Below are 19354 nucleotides of genomic sequence, written 5' to 3' on the forward strand. Positions count from 1 at the left end.
TGCTTTGCAAGCTCTGAAAGCATTAAAGCTTATCTGTTTATCTCAGTTTATATCTGACATTAAGAACTCCAGTTATGCTGCTGATTCAGATATTTATTTATTAAACTATGCGAAAGATGAATTTGAATTTCTGAAGGAGAAAAAAGGTTTAGAGCCTTATACCATACCAAAAGTTTCTGATGCATCTCTACAGAATCTCATCCTTAGTGAGGAAAATAACGTCTGTTATATTGCAGGAGCTGCAATAAATTCTGTTTTGAAAAATGCTTGTAATTCATGCTCACAGTTTCTCTTAGTTTGTGAGCAAAATACTCCTTCCATTGATGAAAATAAGCAGTACATAATTAATTTTGCAAATTTAGGTGGGCTTAAATGTCCTTCTCCAGAAATTTTTAAATTGTGCCTTCTGTGTGAAAAAATAATTCAAAATTTTCGAGACGAAATAATACATGGAAATGTAACTATAGATGTGGAATTTGTTAATATGATTTGTAAGAAAGCAGGCGAGGTAAATATTCCCTCCTGTTGCAATATCAAAACAAGGATAATAAAATATTATTTGACTGCCCGTGGAATTGGTCTCAAGAAGCTTCTTCAAAATAAAAGGCAGCAGCGGCAAAGTTTTGCATCTCCTGCTTTTAAAAGGAAGAAAGTAAATTAGAATCTAATCAAGAGTTTAAGAAGTTTTTGCTGTTTAATTCTGTCTGTAAAAAAGTAGAGTAGTTGTCACTCAAAAATTGCTGCTTGTCTCTTCGAATAATAATTAGGCCCACCAACAGCTGAATAGTTAAAGTTACTTAATGCTGGGAGTTCCATCTTCTGTTCTATTTCCGAACAGGCTGGCTGCATGGTTGGTTTTTTTTTTGTGATTTTTCCCCATGTGTAATGTGAATACAAGCCAGTTCTCCTTACAAAGTCCTCTAGAATAGAAGATCTCATAGTCAGCTAAATCGGATTTACTTTTGTGTGACCTTAAATGAGGCATCAATTGTGAATCTGTTTTGGCATGTTATTAGGAATTTTGAATGAAACATTTATTGCTGTTGTGAAAGAATGATCAACTGATGTTTACTTTACTAATCAATGTCTTATAGTATTGTAATGGCTTGCAGGATTTTTCATAATGTGATGTTGCATATGTTTTACTCTTCTTTGTTACCAAATAAATAGAGTAAATAGAGTATGTTCCTAATCCGACATTTCTTCTTTTGTACCAGGGTTATGTAGTATGATGTGATAATTTGGATTTGTTTATAGAATACATAATAGTATTTTTTGACATTCTAATAGAACCAGTGTATTTTATTTATTTACTTATTGCTTTAAAACAGATTTTGAATCAAGGCTTACTTCCCACCCCCTTTGAGTATGCACATCAAACATGTTTAAGCTATATTTATAATATATCAATGAGATATATATAAATGAAATAAGTCTCTTAGGTTAGCTCCTTTAATGGAAAAAGAACAAAATAAAAATGATATACCTTGAAAACAAGAATACTATCTGAATAGTGTTGGCTAAGATTTATTCAGATGGTTTTTTGCATTTATTCAGACATCTTGCATATAAATGACAATTAATTATATTATATTAGTTTTAAAAGTAAAACTAATATAATATCATTCTATATAAAGCTGTTTGATGTATAATGGAAAAAATTCAATTACTGCAGTATGTTTTAATAAAATTTGAATATAATAGACTGAATTGCACTACATTAGACAAAAAAGCAAAACATTTTTATTTATTTATCTTTATTTTCACTATATGTGTTTGTCATATGTTTGTTACTAGAGGACTTATTTTATAGATTTAAAGCTAAATAATATCTTTATGTTTTTACTTATGCAAATTAATTAATAAAAAGAACTGTGATTTAAGTATTGTCTTTGCTGTGATATAGATTGAATCTTATTATGTTATGGAATTATCATTTAAATATTCAGATACATGTAATATTAAGAGCATATGTATGTAAGTATAATTTTTCCAAGTGTAATAAAAAGTAACTATCAACAACAAATAAACTTATAAGTAAATAGTATCTGTAAATTCTGTATGTAAAGGTATTATTTTTATTTTTATTTATTTGTGTGTGTATTATTTTAATATTGTTTTTAACTAAATAAAGAAAAAAATATATATATTTAATGGAATTTTTTACTCTATTAAATCTATGAATCCCACAGTCATCTGAGCATTGAAGTAATTTTTATAGCATTCTGCACTTCATTCTAAAAGCATTATAATTTAAAGGTATATATCCTGAATCAGTATTTAAAATCATAAAGTGTTTAGCAGCTTTTTCTGGAAACACATACAAAATAACATTTTTAACAAATTTGCTACAGTAATAGACGTTTGATTCCATGTGAGCAAAATTCAAATAACATATGAAAAATAAAAAACAAGAATTAAAGATTAAATCTTGTCCTAAATTAATGGAAGTTGAGGGATTTCCCTCAACCATATTAAGAATGTGGTTGAGGGAGAGCTCTTGTCAAAAAATACATTTTGAGATGAATAACATTATGCGTGTATTTAAAAGAAAAAATTGAAAATTCAATAAAGGAATTCAAAAAGAAAGTATTTTTAACTAAAAATACAAATTTGAAATATGATATGTGAAAATGTTTTAGAAACTTTTAAAATAACTTGAATCATACGAGAAATTTGGCAATTTAAAAAAAAAAAAATACGAGAAAGAATCTGCACTTCAGACAAAAGAAGGGGAAAAAGCCACAGCCACACATCTTTATAGGAGTGCAGAAAAAAGCTGAAATTCGGATTCTCTAGAATGTTAAATTTTAGCGGACAGCGCTAAAGAGCCAAAGTTGCCGCTCCACACCTAAATTGCAACCCTAAAGCTTAGATTCAAAATGGCTGACGAGTCAGCCTGTATCTCTAGTAGCTCTAGATGGAAGATACTGCGTCACAGCAAGATAGTGTGCGTTCGTTGGATAAATTTTTGTGATTGCACTATACCATTATGTGCTCAAATGGCGAACCTGTAAAACCAAATGAAACTGACAGTACTGTTATTTCAAGTAATGCATAGTCTAATCAGTCAACTGTTAATGAAAATGTGTATTTGCAAACACTTGTTTTAAAAATAGTATTTGAGGGTAGACAACAGAAAAGGTTACCGCGTTTTTCCAACTGCGTCCTAAATCGAAACAAACCATTATACAGGGTTTGTTTGGGGGGAGAGAGACAAGTCCTCATTCCATTTAGTGTTTAATGTTAATTTAAGAAATTTTGAGGGCACTTATGACCATAACTTTAAAGTACTTTCTCAGAACAAAATATGTGTATGTGTTCCAAAAGTAGTTGATCCCAATACCCTAAAAGAATTAAAAGAAAGAAATATTACTTTGTCTGATTTGCAAGCTAAGGAATATGACATTGAATTGCTTTTAGGAGCAGATGCCATTGGGGACATTATTACTGTTAGTTCTCTGAAACTGAACTCTGGTGTAACTGTAGTTGGGACTAAATTCGGATACAATGTGATTGGTAAAGTAAACAGCTTATCTAAAGAACCTATTTCAGCTACTATTCCAGCATTACTACAAAATAATTTGCGCAATAATGTAGTTTCGTTGCATTGTGCTAGTCTTAGCGTAACTGAACTCTGGAATTTAGATGCCATTGGCATAACAGATCCAATTGAAGGGGTTAAACGAATTAATGAGGAAAATCAGTTAGATGAATATAAGATAGTTTTTAAGCAATGGGAAAACCTAAAAATAGTAGAAAAGGTTCCTGAAACTGAAATTGATAATTTGAGTTATTATTTGCCCCATTGACTAGTTATAAAGCATACTAGCCAGACAATGAAGGTAAGGCCGGTGTTCGACGCTTCAGCCCGAGAGAGAAATCAGCCATCCCTTAATGACTGTTTAAATAGAGGGCCGAAATTAATTGAACTCATACCTGATATAATTGACAGGTTTAGATTGTATTCTGTTGGTTTATCATCGGACATAGAAAAAGCATTTCTTCAGCTCAGTATTATCCCAGAACATAGAGATTATTTGAGGTTTTTTTCTTCCAACTCTTGAAGAACCTAAGATTTACAGACACTGCAGAGTGGCGTTCGGCGTTTGTTCATCTCCGTTCAAACTCTCTGCATCGATAGAGCATCTCTTGGATAATTCCCCTGCAAAGTTTGACGATGTGACCCAAATATTAAAGCATTCGTTTTATGTTGACAATTGTGTGACTGGGGTTCACGACTTCAAACAGCAAGAAAATTTTATAGTTAAGGCGACAGAAGTAAAGTCTCGGGGATGTTTTAACCTACGGGGTTGGGAAAGTAATGTTCCAGGTCATTGTATTTCCCGTAGTTCAGGTATAACTTTTCTTCTTGGAATCTTATGGGATTTGGATAACGATACATTGAAATGTAATCTTAATTATTCAATGGATAATGAGGTGAGTAAACGTAATATTTTGGCTATGGTACGTAAAAGTTTTGATCTGCAAGGTTTTTTGAGTCCAACTACCTTGTTACCTAAGTTGCTATTACAAGAAGCTTGGACTATGAAATTAAAATGGGATGATCCCTTTCCAAATAACATTCAAAAACTTTTCAGAAGTGGCAGGATGAAATTAAATATCTTGAGAAAGTTAGTATTCCACGATATGTAGAGATAAATGAGAATTCAGAGCTGCATCTATTCGTTGATGCATGTAAGAGCTCCTATGGTGCATGTGTTTACATCAGACCTATAACGCCCGTGGGAGTCAAAATTCGATTGATCCAGGGTAGCGCCGTTAAAATCTTTGACAATACCCCGGTTAGAATTTATGGCCTGTTGCATTGGCGCGAGACTGGTTCACTCTGTATACGCCGCCTTAGACTTGCCTGATTTGAAAATTATTGCATGGAGTGATTCTATGGTAGCACTCTGGTGGATTAAGAACCATGGTGATTGGTAAGTTTTCGTTGCGAATAGGGTAAAAGAAATAAACAGTCTGGTTCCTTCTCAGTGCTGGCGCCATGTTCCAGGTGATTTAAACCCGGCAGATATGCTTTCAAGAGGCAGTTCCGCTCGTTCATTTTCAAATTCCCTCTGGTGGGAGAGGTTAGTTCGTATAGTAAAGAAACTGTTGAGAAGGATACTCAGTAATGCGGTTCTTACAACCGAGGAGTTGTACACAGTATTGTGCAACTGCGAGTCAATAATTAACTCTAGACCTCTTACCTATCTGTCGGAAAATCCGGATGATTTAATCCCACTTTCCTCAGCCATGTTTCTCATCGAGAATCGTAGATTAGGTGTTCCTGATGTTGATTTCTGCCATTCGAAAGGTCTTCGAAAAAGGGCTAGACATCGCCAAAAACTACTTAATGATTTAAGGCATAGATTTAGGAAAGAATATTTAGGCCTTCTTGTCCAAAATAAGAAGGATACATCGTCAGAGCTACGGTTGGGTGAAATTGTCCTAATAGGAGATGACATCAAAACACGGATGTATTGGCCCTTAGCTAAGGTCATTCGACTAATTCCTGGGAAAGATGGCAAGGTGAAAACTGTAGAAATAAAGACTCAAGCTGGTACGCTGCTTCGTCCCATTCAGCGAGTCTTTCCATTGGAAATGCAGTTAACGGACACACCCACTGATCCCATATAAGATAACTCTTTTACTAATCCTATTTCTTCTATTTCTAGTGATGAGCATTCAGATTCTAATGACTCTTCAAATGACTCTAGTAACATCCTGCAAGGTGCTAAAGTGTCAAGATTTGGATGTGTGATCAAGGTGCCTCAAAAATTGGATCTCTTCGACCAGGTACTGTATGTCTTTGAGCCAACCTGAAGTCGACTCAAAGAGGGGGAGAATGTTGGAGACGGCTGCTGCAGACAGACGATTACGTAACGGATCGGCGAAGGTCGACAGACGGAGCTCCGCATCTGATTGGACTATTTTTTTATTATTCTTATTTTTTCCTTTAACTGCGAACTAAGCGGGGAAATTCCCTTTTCACTCAGTTATATGTATGCAGTTCTTAGAGTAATGTAACGTTTTTCAGCTTGTGTGAGATATCCATATTAAATCTTTATATTAATAATCCCTGCTGTGATTATTTAATTTGTAACCTCCACTTTGTAGACCTGAGAGTTGCAACACACAGAATGGTGACGATAAAGGCAGTCTTATAAACATGTATCTGAAATAGAATTGTTCTACCTAATAAGCAATATGTTTTATTACTTTTCGTGATATTCAGTATCTCATATTTCGTACAATGAATTTTACTTAAGATATCGGCATTATTTTAATTGCCCTAGTTAAGAAGATTTGAAGGCATTTTTTGCAACAGCTGAAAGCACGTTAGATTACAATTGTTAAGCGTATTAATTCATCCTTTACATTATGGAATAATGAATAAATTTGTAGTTTCTATATGTATGAAATGACAGCTTCAGAATATAAAATTATTTAGACACGATAGAAGGAAAAACACCTAACTAATTTATTATTTAATAATAAATTAATTGAGTGTTGAAGTAATTAATAACACTTTTGATTTGACTTTTGATTTGACTTTTAACTAAACTTTTGATTTAGTTAAATTCTAAATATAATTACACACTCCTCTGATAGTAACATCAAAAATGTCTACGAAATCATTGACCAAGAGTGCATTCGGTTATGTCTGTCATTAATTTAAACCTTGGACACATTATAGGTTACAATATGAATTTTGCCCAGCTGTATCTCATTTTGAAACAATGACCAGAAGATAGATCCAAAGATCATCTACCCCTCTTCCGTTCCCATTAACTTTTGAAGACTTATTGTTCCATGCTATATACCACTGCTTAATTTCTAAAATAAAAGTGCCAGATCCCTATGGAAGACTGAGGAAGGAAAGAAAAAATAGATAAATAATTAAAATAGCTAATAATTAAATAATAAATTTTAAATTAATATCAATTAATTTGGTTAAATTAACTAATTTAATTAATTAAATTAAGAAAAATGCAAATGGAAATTTAATAAATTATTAAATTAATTTTGAATAGTTAAATAGAAAAAAAAGTATCTGACCTCGTCTTATTTGAGGCATTTTCCGGAATTACAATTCCACTTAGATACTAAGAAGCAGCTCAGCCAATCTCCGTCTGAGTTTAAGCTCTGATTATACATAAAATGTACTATTCCAAGGGATGACAAGTATCAGTCTTTTTTTGCAGCACACCAAGGAAAAAAGATAAAACGATTAAAGCTCCACTAAGGGGAATAGTGAGAATTCTAGAAAGAGTATGAGGGTATGGAAAGAAATTTAACTGAAAAGTGTAGCTTTCAAGATAAAGAGGGAAGAGTTCAAGACTACCTGATCGCGATGCCCTGTCGATATAATTCTAGCCATCAAGTAAAAATTTTCCCTGAATACAATGTGAGAATAAATATAAGACTTCTCAGTACAAGTGACAGCAGTGGTCCCCCCGTTTCGTTACATCACTAAGAAAATCTACAGCTCTGCAGAAGGAAGTCACTAGCATGGAACGTGCACGACCAGGGTATCACTATTAGTTCTTTGAGGAATACAAAATTTACCCGCTCTCATAAATTCATTGCATATTGTGGAGAATAAGCCTTTGACATATAATTGGGGGCTTTTCTTATCCTCAAAAGTCTCAAACTCTGTGCAAGGCTTGAGTGCGATAGAAAGACAGGCTAGCATTCAGAAGTTAGAATCAGATTTATAAGACATGTTTACTATTAAAACAAAATTTCTCTTTTAAAATTGTGGTTCACTTGCATAAAAAAAGTGCCTGAGTCTTTTATATAGGGCTCCGGCTGAAATTATAATTTATCTCGAAAACTGAAAAGTAGCGGAGCCAGGCTCTGACGCAATTTAAGCTCTGATTATACACAAAGGGAAGAGAAATTTAAATGCCACCAACCTGCACCCCTTTAATTCTCATTCTAAACTTTTCAAAATAAATACAGATTTATCATATGAATACAGTGCATCAAAACAAAAATACATGTGGTACTCAATTTTTCTTTTGTTCATTCTTCAAAAATCTCTTATGTGACCTCAATAATTTGAAAGAAAAAATGAAATTATATCTGAACAACGGCAAGTTCTGTATTTTAGTAGAAAGCCCACTCATGGAAATTTATTATTCCCGAATTATATGACTATAATAACTAAATCCTTTATGCCACTTCTCTTTTACAAAGGTCTTAAATTTACTCCCAGAAAGAACTAAGGGTTGTAAAAGAAAGCATGGATTTTCATTATTCTAGAATGAAAAAGTGAAATTATCATTTAATATTTTTATTTAATGTAATGACTGCAAAAATGTACGCATTAATTTTAAGAAAGTATACTGATCTAACACAATTTTTTCAAAATGCTTTGATCATGTATAAAACAAATTTTTGCTTATTGAATATATTAATTTTAATATTTTATGCTAACCATAACACAATATAAACCTGAATTTCCAGTGCTGTGAGCAAAGAGGCATAGAAATCATAGGAACAGTACACACTCAAGCAATGGTTAAGATACTACTCAGTGATTCTCGTTCTTCTTTCTGCATAAAAATATTGCATCTTTTACTATTAGATCTTTGACAACTCAGGATACCAAGCATAATCATTACTAAACCACCTGTAATTATAATGCACTTGCTGGCCTTTTAAATGCTAATTAATAATATATAAATTATTAATTAGACTATATATTTATCACATCTTTTTATATTTTAGTAATTTTAATTTGTTTAAATATTATTTGAAAGGTTTTTTTTTTTTTTTTTTTTTTTTTTTTTAATCGGAGAACCTTTTTCCATTTAAATTAATGGTAAATAGTTCTTTGATATATACCATTTTGTTTAAAAATGTTCAATGAAAGATTGCTTTCATTATATATTAAAAAATCTGATTTTAATTAAAATTTAAAAATTTTTCTGTAATTATATCAGCTTGACATTATTAATTAAAATAATTGTCATAATTTTCAAACTTTGAATTTCAAGATAGTTATTGCTTGTAAGTGCGTAGTGCATATTAATAACACATAACCTAAAATAGTAACAATACGCCAAACTTATGGTGTATATAATCCTTGCTGTATAACAAGAGTGGGAAAAATATTAAAAACAAATCTTAAAATATTTTCATGCTTTTAAAATGAGATATATTTCTTGCAAGAGAGGTAGCACATAAAATTGTCGTTTTGCTAATGTAATTAATATTTAAATGCTACAATTGTCAAATTACTTAGCTAACACATTAAAAATAACTTTCTCTTGCAGTAAATGCTTCTATATTGTAAATCTTATGTCGATTAAGAATTCTCTTAACCTGTTCAATGACCATGTGATTGCCATTAACTCCAATTTGCTGGCATGATAAATGCTTCTATATACTTTTTAACAATTTTCATAAAAATTAAAATTTGCAAGAAATAATTTCCAGCATTTAGGATTGTGCACTGTTGTAATTTAAATGAGAAATCAACTAGGATTTGATAAAATAACATTTATTAACAGACTTCAGAAACAAGCATGAGACATACCTAGATATAAAATGGTTAAAAAAATTTCCACATATAATTGTTCCAATCAACAACTGCATTACATATTAAAAACTCAACTGAGGTCAGTCCATGGTACCAATGGTACGTAAATTTTACAGCTCTACGGAAATTTAGATGCGATCCTTCAAACAAAGTGCAAGATCTGAGACTTTTTTCTGGGCAAGATCTAAGATTGAAACGTTATTTTGGTGTATCGCACTTGGTAAAACACATCATTTCATGATTATTTTTACAAAATTTTCAGCTATGAGGGATCCCTTTTTTTCTGTAGTAATTTCACAGCTTCTTCCTCTTTTTTTTTTTTTTTTTTTTCTGTAAATCCCAGAGGCAACTTTGCTATTGAACAAGAATTTCTATCTATAGAATGAAAGAGAAAGTGTTAGCACAAAAAATTAAACAAGTTACATTGAAATAAATGCTTAATAAAGAAAACAAATAAATGAACTTTTCTTTCTGTACATTTTGATTCCCTTTAAGTCATACATATTTTGGTATTTCATAAATCACCATTTCAAATTTTTAATTTTATAATTAACATCTTACTCGATTTAATCTTAAGATATAATATGCAGCAAAATCCCAAATCTGAAATTGCCAATGTCATGAATATTCTAGAACTTTGACTTTGTACTACTTGTATATCTCTAATAGCAGCCAGTATAAAGCCATGCTATACAGGATATAAAAAATTGCGGTGACAGTTTCTTTTCAAGGATGTTAATGGTCTGAATAACATTTTGTTGTTTCAGAAATGCTGCTTAGCACAGCCAAAAACAAGTCCAGCAGACAAAGTAAATCGATGGAAGATCGTGCATTTTTAGTCCAAAGGGATTTGAATCCCGAAGGACTATTAGTTTCGTTCTGGCATTTTGCGTCGGACTCATAAATGTCGGTTCACTTTTGAAACTGTTGCCACAAAATGTTAGAGTCCTGCATTATATTTGAAGAAATTAAATAATGAAAAATCTGCATAAATGTATGTATATTTCTCGTATTGTGATAAAACAACGGTACATAGAGTCATCGAATTTTGAATAACGTAATCCTCCAACGAATATGAGCATGTGGAAGACCAAATTTGAAATTTGAAATTTGTTTTATGATCGATTTCCTATTTTTTAAAACTTTGACGAATTTTTGATTAACAAACTCAAGGATTTCAAAGCGAGCAATGGCAACGTTGTGCAGAAAAAACATTTTTATCTCCAGCGCGTGAGTCTCTGTATCGGAAATTCTAAAGATATGCTCGTTTTAAAACTATTTTGCGATATTGCTGTTGCACTGGATCTTATGGTTTAAGTGCGAGGAACATGATATTTAATAAAGAAAGGTAACACACAATATGTTAAAAAAACGCCCCTTTGGACGTAATTTAAAATCTGAAACATTTCAGATTTTTTTTTTTTTTTTTTTTTTTCAATTTTTGTGGCATGTGCTCAGAATGAGAATGTTAAACAGGGCCCGATAAATAGGTTCTGCATGCTTTCACAGAGGACTTGGAAATGCATCTTCTGTTTTGAAATGACATCAAAAGGAACAATTTCTAAATTTCATTACAAATGCTTTATATATTGCAGTTCAATGAACAAAGAGTACGGTTAGTATTGGAAAAATGCACAACCCAAGCTGTACGGCATGTAAATTATATTTATTTAATGAGAATAAGAAAGTGTAATAAACATATAATAACACATAAATATTTGGCTCAGTTCACTCATAAAACCAAGATGACTTAGCTGATCACATTGTTGCTATCTTCAGCAAGTTATCACATATTTTAGCACTGTTTTTTTTAACAGAGTTTTGATATAACAGAAAAAAGTACCTACATTTCTAATAACAGTTTTTAAATGCAACACTATCATTATGAGTTATAAAATATACTTTTATGTCTTATTAGGGCAAGTTATTAAATTATAAATTATAGAATTTTTTAAAGTGTGAAAACTAACAGTATCTTAATGAAGAAAAAGTTACAGAAATGATAATTACTTGTGTCTAAGTAAGAAAAGATATATTTATAATTTATTTAAATCTGTTATTAAAGGGATAGTAATAATCAAATACTCAAGTATATGTTAAAATCTAAAATAAACCTAACACTTATAAATGTAATAATTACTTAACATGATCTTTCAAAATATACTACAGTCAAAAGTCGTTAATCCGGACTCGTCGGGACTTCGGCAATTCCGGATTATAGATCATCAGTTTAAATCTGGTAAGATGGCATGCTGAAGTTATAAAATAAAAAATATGAAACCGTATAGAACAATTTTGATCTAAAGGGTATCAAAGCTTACAAAAAAAAGCTTAATATTTATTTGTTTACTTTATTAAACATTTCTTTCAATGTAAGTTGTTTAAGTTGCTGCGTTTTATGTGATAATACTTTCTCTTTAATTCTATAAACAGACATAATTTCTTCTTCAGTTACAAAGTTCCGCTGTTCAAATCCTATAATTGCTGTGTCGAGAATACCGACTAATTTGTCAATCGAAATTTTTTCGTTTTCAATAACATCTGTGTCACTTTCTTCACTATCGAAAGAGAATTATTATGACGAGGAATTTGATTTAAATCATATCAAAGATGGAGTACATTGAGAGGAAGTACTACATTTAGTAAGGAATTATAAGCCAAATAAAATAAAAACATCTGCCCTGAAGATAAGGATAGTGCTGACAGATCAACTTCCAATTCATTGCGCGCTGTCCCCCCCCCACAGAGCAGCGTGAAATTGATAAACAGATTTCGGAATGGTTAGATAAACAAAGGATTATGCCTTTATCCATTTTTTGCAGCAATTCCACTTTTTGTTTAATGCACTTCGAAACATACTTTCGCTTTGTAGATCCTTTACATATTAGTAAATATATATCAGAAATTCTATTTGACATAATCGAAAGTTCAAGCTTACTTTTATAAAATTGCTCTAACAGTGTGCAAAAAATAATAAGCCGGATCCAATTCGAAGATTACGGAACAACGCAATCTGCAACATTAACTGAATTAGGTAATTTTAGCTTAGCTTATACCGTCCGTTATACATTAAAAGCGCATGCGTAAACATACTATGCGCATGCGCACACGCATATTCGTAGCCGTAAAGGTCTGCGTCAACGCGACGCATGCGTAGAAAGTTTGTAGCTTTGAGGTCCGGATTATAGATCATTCCGGATTATGGGTGTCCGAATTAACAACTTTTGAATCTATTACCTAACTAGGTTACTTCTGACTAACAATTCTTACATGATAAAATATTTCTCAGATTGAATTTTCCTTTAAAACTTAAATACATATTTTAAATATAAGTATAAATGCCACTCATGACATGTCCCCATATATATATATATATATATATATATACAGTGGCTCCCAAAAGTGTTCGTACACTTATGATTTTCATTGAAATAGCGCTCTATCCATTAATTAAAAGTAAACTATCTGAATTAGATTTAAATAATAAGATCTATGATCTATTCGTAACAAAATTACATGAAATATTTTTAAAATATAGCAAAACATTATTTTTAAGTAATTAATATTCAAAAAATGACAAACATTTTATTTCACAAAAATCTTCATACACTTCAAGAAAATCTTGATATAATAGTAAATATTTTCATTTTTCATTAAATTAATATTTAGTAGGATATCCTTTAGCATCCACAACAGCTTTTAAACGTCTGGGAACAGATTTTACTAGTTTTTTTGTAATTTCTGTATCAGTGTTCATCCATTCTTCCATTATGGCTGTTTTGAGTTCGCTTTTCGTTTGGATGTTGTGTTTTCGTACTCTAACCTCCATCTCTTTCCAAATATGTTCTGTGGGGTTTAAATCTGGTGACTGAGGTCGTGTTTTCAAAACCTGTGGACAATTATAGAGACACTACAGGCGAACATTGAGAGCCGTATACTTAGGATCTTTATCATGATTAAAAATAAAGTTGTTTCCAATACTCAAATTTTGGGCTGATAATTTTAAATTGTCTCTTCAAATATTTAAATAAAGAAATGATTCATTATGCCATCAATAAATAACAAATTACCTAATCTTGATGCTGTCATGCCCTCTCCCACACACAAGCACAACTCCACTGCCATGCTTAACATTTCCAAACTAAGTTCTTAGAATGAAGTTCCTCATTTTTTCTTCTCCATACAGTTATTCTACCATCGGAACCAAAAATGTTCAATTTGCTTTCGTCAGCAAATAGGATATTATTCCAGAACGTTTCGGGTGTATTTATCATTGATTTTGCGAATGAAAGCCTAAGTTTTCTGTTAACAAAAAAATTTTTACGGGCAGAACGCCCATGTAATCTAGCTTCTCCAAGACCGCGTCGAACAGTTTCAGGTGAAATTGAAATAGAAAACTTTGCATTAAATTCTGCAGAAACTTTTACAACACTCAAACGTGGGTTTTTCACAAATTTTCTAATAATAAATCTTTCATCATGTTTAGTTAACGTTCTCGGTCGACCTTTTCTTACCTTGTTTTCAATCCGATTTTCTTCTTTAAAGCGTTTTATCACATACTGTATTGTAGAATGGGATAAATTAACTAATTTAGCGATATTTCGAATTGATTTACCACTACTATGGTGAAAAATTATCAGTTTTCGAATGCTGTTTGTAATTTCTTTACGTCTGCGACCCATTTCCAATAATAAATAGAATATTATGAGGTAAACAATAAAAAAATAAAGCAAACGATTTTTTAAATGTCACCACAATGTAAAAATTTAAAAAAAAAAAAAAAAAAAAAAAAAAAAAAAAAAAAAAAACGGCAAATGATAATTCTGATTTTGATTTTATCCAAAAATATTTCAGTGTACGAAGACTTTTGTGAGATAAAATGTTTATCATTTTTTGATTATTAATTTCTTTAAAATAAAGTTTCGCTATATTTTAGAAATGTTTCATGTAATTTTGTTACGAATAGATTATAGATCTTATTATTAAAATCTCATTCAGAAAGTTTATTTTTAATTAATGGAGAGAGCCCTATTTGAATGAAAATCATACGTGCACAAACACTTTTCTGTACCACTGCATATATATATAAAGGAAAATATATCACAAATGGTAAGTGTTTGTATATGTTACAAACTAGGCAACAGAAGCAAAGGAAGGTGAAATGAGTTAAATAAAAACTGTTAAAAATGAAAAAATTATTAAATTTTTTACATCCACTTGATATTTTATAAAAAATAATACATATCTTAACAGAATTATTTAATAAGTAAATATATACATGTTATAGTTACAGAGTTATTAATACTCAACTATAGAGGCTAAACTAAGAATAGTCATTATTAATTAGAAAGAATCATTATTATTTTATTGTTCACTTTCAACCAAATATAATCACTATTTAATATCATGGTTTAATAAATCCCAAAAATTTACAGGAAGGATGTAATAACACATGTGCTGAGACATGGTACGTACAACTCCAGCATTCCATAAGCCGAAAAAAAAAAGCACTTCTACCTACATTGCTATCATATCATATGAGCTCATGCTCAGCTGAAAAAGGTTTTTTTTTGGGGGGGGGGCGGTATACCTAATATTTTTCTTTACTGTAATGCGACCACGCTAACTATATGCAGTGCTAGTAACTGCCAATAGCTCGACACGTAGTCAAGCCCTAAAAAAAGGCACCATGAGTACACTCTGTTAAAAATGAACCGCCATTTTTTTGTATTTAATAACCCCCACTAATCACATATGAAGTTTGATGCTTCAGTAATTATGTTTGACACCTGCACAATTACGAAATATCGACGATCAAGTATCACGCTGCAAAATACGACAAATCATCACGATAGTACGTCCATCTCTGCGCATGCGCTAGCCACACAATTTCGCCCGCGGGTTGCGTTCCCTAGGGAGGAAGTAAAAATACGCAACATGCAGGTGTACGTTTTGGAAGTGTGTTCTTTTGGTGGAAGTTGTTAAGATATTTTTCCAGATTACTTTACGTTCTTTAGCATACAGTGTTTAGCAAAATGGAGAATCTGTTTCGTGCTCTTCTCCATTAAGCTGAACTATAGTGAAAAAGACCAAATTGTGCTATATTTTCTGTCATTCAAATCGTGAGTTATCATTCTAAAGTGTTTTCCAAATGAGGTGTTTCCATGCAGTGCACAAATTTTCCACAGATGACACCTTTCAGTCATTTCAAGATATGTAATTTAAGTACACGTATTTTTATGCTATGCTAATGTGAATATTTTGAACAACATATTTAATTCTCACGAATAATTGAATTGAATATAAAGAGGCAGTTTATGTAAACGTAAGATTAAGAAGTAACACTATCAGGTTAAATGTTCCGTCTTACTTTCTTTGGGAACATACACAGACCTGACTCGGAACAGGGAGCTTACTAAAGCTATGTTCAATAAATGTGGGAAGTAGACAAGATACACAGGAAGGGTATACGAAACCCTTTATTTTTCACTCTTTACAATGATTTCCGTACTTCGGAATACAGAGACCAACTACTTCTGGTCTGAACGTAAGAATATAAAAATATAACTAAACTCTAACTTAAATTTGGAATAATAAACGTGGAAGATTGGCCTTATATTAACAGGAAGCCGTATGTAGTACAGAGAACTGTTAACACTACAATACGTTTAAAATTATCACGAGGATTAAACCTCTGGCCTAGAAGGCAACCAGCAACCGAGTAAAACTTCTAAGGCAAGCGGCCTGCTTCGACTAACTCCTTCATCTCTCTCGCTTGGCAAAAAGTCACAACTTAAGTACTTGGCGTTCGCCAGACAAATTTTGCATAAATAAGTTAAAGCTTTTAATTCTGGCCGGAAGTAGAAAATAAGAAGTGATAGTAAAGATTTAAAATAAAATAAACGTTAGTAAAACTTAAGTTCCTTACATACTTCCCGCCAGAGTTAATTAGTTTGAAACTGAGGTCTAAAACGACCTTGTTGAAAACTTTTAGCTCTAGAATCTAACGCGAGGCCAATCTTTTACAAACATTTCTTACTAGAAACTAGAAATTTAAAAAAAAAAAAAAAAAAAAGAAAAAAAAAAAAAAAAAAAGAAAAAAAAAAATGTTTTTACAATAGCAGCTCCAAGGACACCCAATTTTTCATCTGTACTGAATCTAAACAGGAGCTTTTATTCAAATCTGGTTCCTTCCAGAGATCTGGAAGGAAAACTAGTTTAATGAAATGTTACACAATGAAATGGCAAGTAACATGCATATTTATATTTCTCTTAACATTCTTATTTCATTCATGACTATTTTAATTATCTCTCCCCGTGCTCTCTGACATGTGTTGTAAAAGAACACCAAACACGAATGTGTTTATGTATACGTGTTCAACACTGCCTCCTACAATCAAAACACTAACGTGTTAAAATTCAACATGACAAGACCTCTTAACACACCCTATCTTCAACTCTAAACCCTGAGGTACTATTCTGAAAGTGGCTAACTCTGAAGTGTAGCGTCAGAGAGCCTAACTACATTCATTCAACCTTTAACACATATTCACCATAATTTGGTCTTTTTACAGTCACACGAATAAGTTTAAATATTTTGCCATTACTTTCACTTTTACCATATCACAGTATTTCTTAGCATTTAAAATAACAGTTCACATTGTATATAAGAACATATTAACATGCCATTAATTTCACGCATTTTAAAACATACATTAGTAGTACATTGTTAACTTCTATTCTTTTGAAAGCAAGTGCCAATTCTTCTACATTGAAATACTACATTTCAAAAAGTCTTTCAGACTAAAACTTCTTTCTTGCCAGAATGTTTTAAATAAAATTTATACAATAACTTTTACAATATTTAAGTATTTACACATTCCTATTCTACATCAACTTTAGTTTTACGCCCGAATAATTGAAAAACATAATACCAAAATCGGTAACAACTCATTTCTCGCCTTTTTGGCGATAAAGCTAGACCTCACATGAGGTAAAACTTCTTGAAATCTGCCACTTGCAGTAAGAATAAAAGATTAACTTACGTTTGCAAAGTAACATAAAATTTTACTTATCTTTGTGATATTCGGACATTTTTTCTGAGCCCAGTCCTGGAAGGTAGCGCAGATTCTCGTTTGATTTATCCTCCTTCTTGTGCGGGCTCGCCCTTCAGTGCCTTCTTCTAGAAGCTTTCTTTTTTCTCCAGTTCGGTCAACCTTGAATACCTTCTTTTTCGCCTCTGCCTGTGTTCTTGGCCGTTTGATGGCAGCTGGTCTTGGTGGAACCGGGACACTTTCGCGTTCCTGCTTGGACCTCGTTGCTGGCCGTTCAAATTTTCCTTGTATCTTTTCCACCGCCGCTGGTGGCCCTTCCGCAGTTCGGCGACATTTGCTGCGGAGAGTCCTGTCTGATGAGTAGATCTTCCGTTTGGTAGCCGGGTTATAGTTGCCATTATTTCTCCTGGCTTTCTTTTCATTTGTCGTACTTCTCCCTTCTTCATTCCGGGTGTGTTCGTGAGCTCTCTTTTCTGGACGGTGGAACAGCTTCTTTTTCTTGTTACCTTCAATTTTCCAACGGGGAAACTTTCTTTTCAAATGCTCCTGCCTCCTACTGGCTTGTCCTTGTGCTTGACGTTGTTCCACCTCTGGAGCTTGTGCCTGCCTTGTCTGCCGTGCCGGATCCTGCAAAAGATCTTTGGAAATTTTCATTTTATTACGATCATAGTAGGGTTTTATTTGATCAATGTTTGCGGAGCAGGTTTCACCATTTCTGGCTTTTAACACCACTACAGCGTGAGTTATTTTTTCTATGACATATGGTCCTTCAAATGGTGGAAAAAATTTGGCAGTTTATCTTCTGGTGCTGAAGAAAGTGAATGCTTAATTTTTAACACTTCATCCCCTACTTTATAAGTTACTCCCCGTCGTTTCAAATCATAATAAAGCTTCTGTTTTCTCTGTGCTACTTCAGTATTCTTTTTTGCTTCTTTAATTAATTTTTCTATATCACCCATTTTAAATTCTGGGGCTCTTTGTTGCACATAAAATAATTTATCTAACGGCGTTATAATCTTTCTGCCTAAAAATAATACAGCAGGAGTTTTGCCCGTTGTATCATGTTTTGCGGTCCTAAGGGCGAAAGCAAATTCATTGACATAGTTATCCCAGCTTTTATGAAAATTTTTAACATAACTACGGATAATTTTGACTATATTTCTATTGACCCGTTCCGCTATATTTGATTGCGGCCGTTACGAGACCATTTTTAAATGACGTATGCCCAGTTTTTGGCACATGTCTTCAAATACATTACTTACAAATTAGGGACCATTATCCGATATAACTTTTAGGGACGCCCCGTATTTTAAAATATATTTATTTAAAAGAGAATCAGTAACTAATTTCGCGGAGGATCGTTTTAAGGGAACAATTTCGGTCCACTTACTAAAATGATCAACCATAACAAGGAGATAACGATTTTTATTTAACTGACTTTTTGGGAAAGGGCCCAATAAATCGATGCCAATTATTTCATTTGGAAATTCGGATTTAATACTATTTAGAGACCCAGCCGGGCGGAAATTAATATAATTAACTGCTTGACATGTTGGGCAGGACTGGACATACGCCCTTGTTAACTTTTGCAGTTCAGGAAAATAGACTGCCTCGCGTACGCGTTGTATAGTTTTTAGAATACCAGCATGAGAAGCTAAAGGGCTGTCATGCAACTCCTGCAGGATATTTAATCTAAGACTAGCTGGGATAACAGGTCGAAACTCGTGTTTGGAATTCGTAGTTT

Source organism: Stegodyphus dumicola, chromosome 1 (genome assembly GCF_044657685.1).
Source record: "Stegodyphus dumicola isolate Sdum_Otavi_A_Nest chromosome 1, ASM4465768v1".
Lineage (NCBI taxonomy): Eukaryota > Metazoa > Arthropoda > Arachnida > Araneae > Eresidae > Stegodyphus > Stegodyphus dumicola.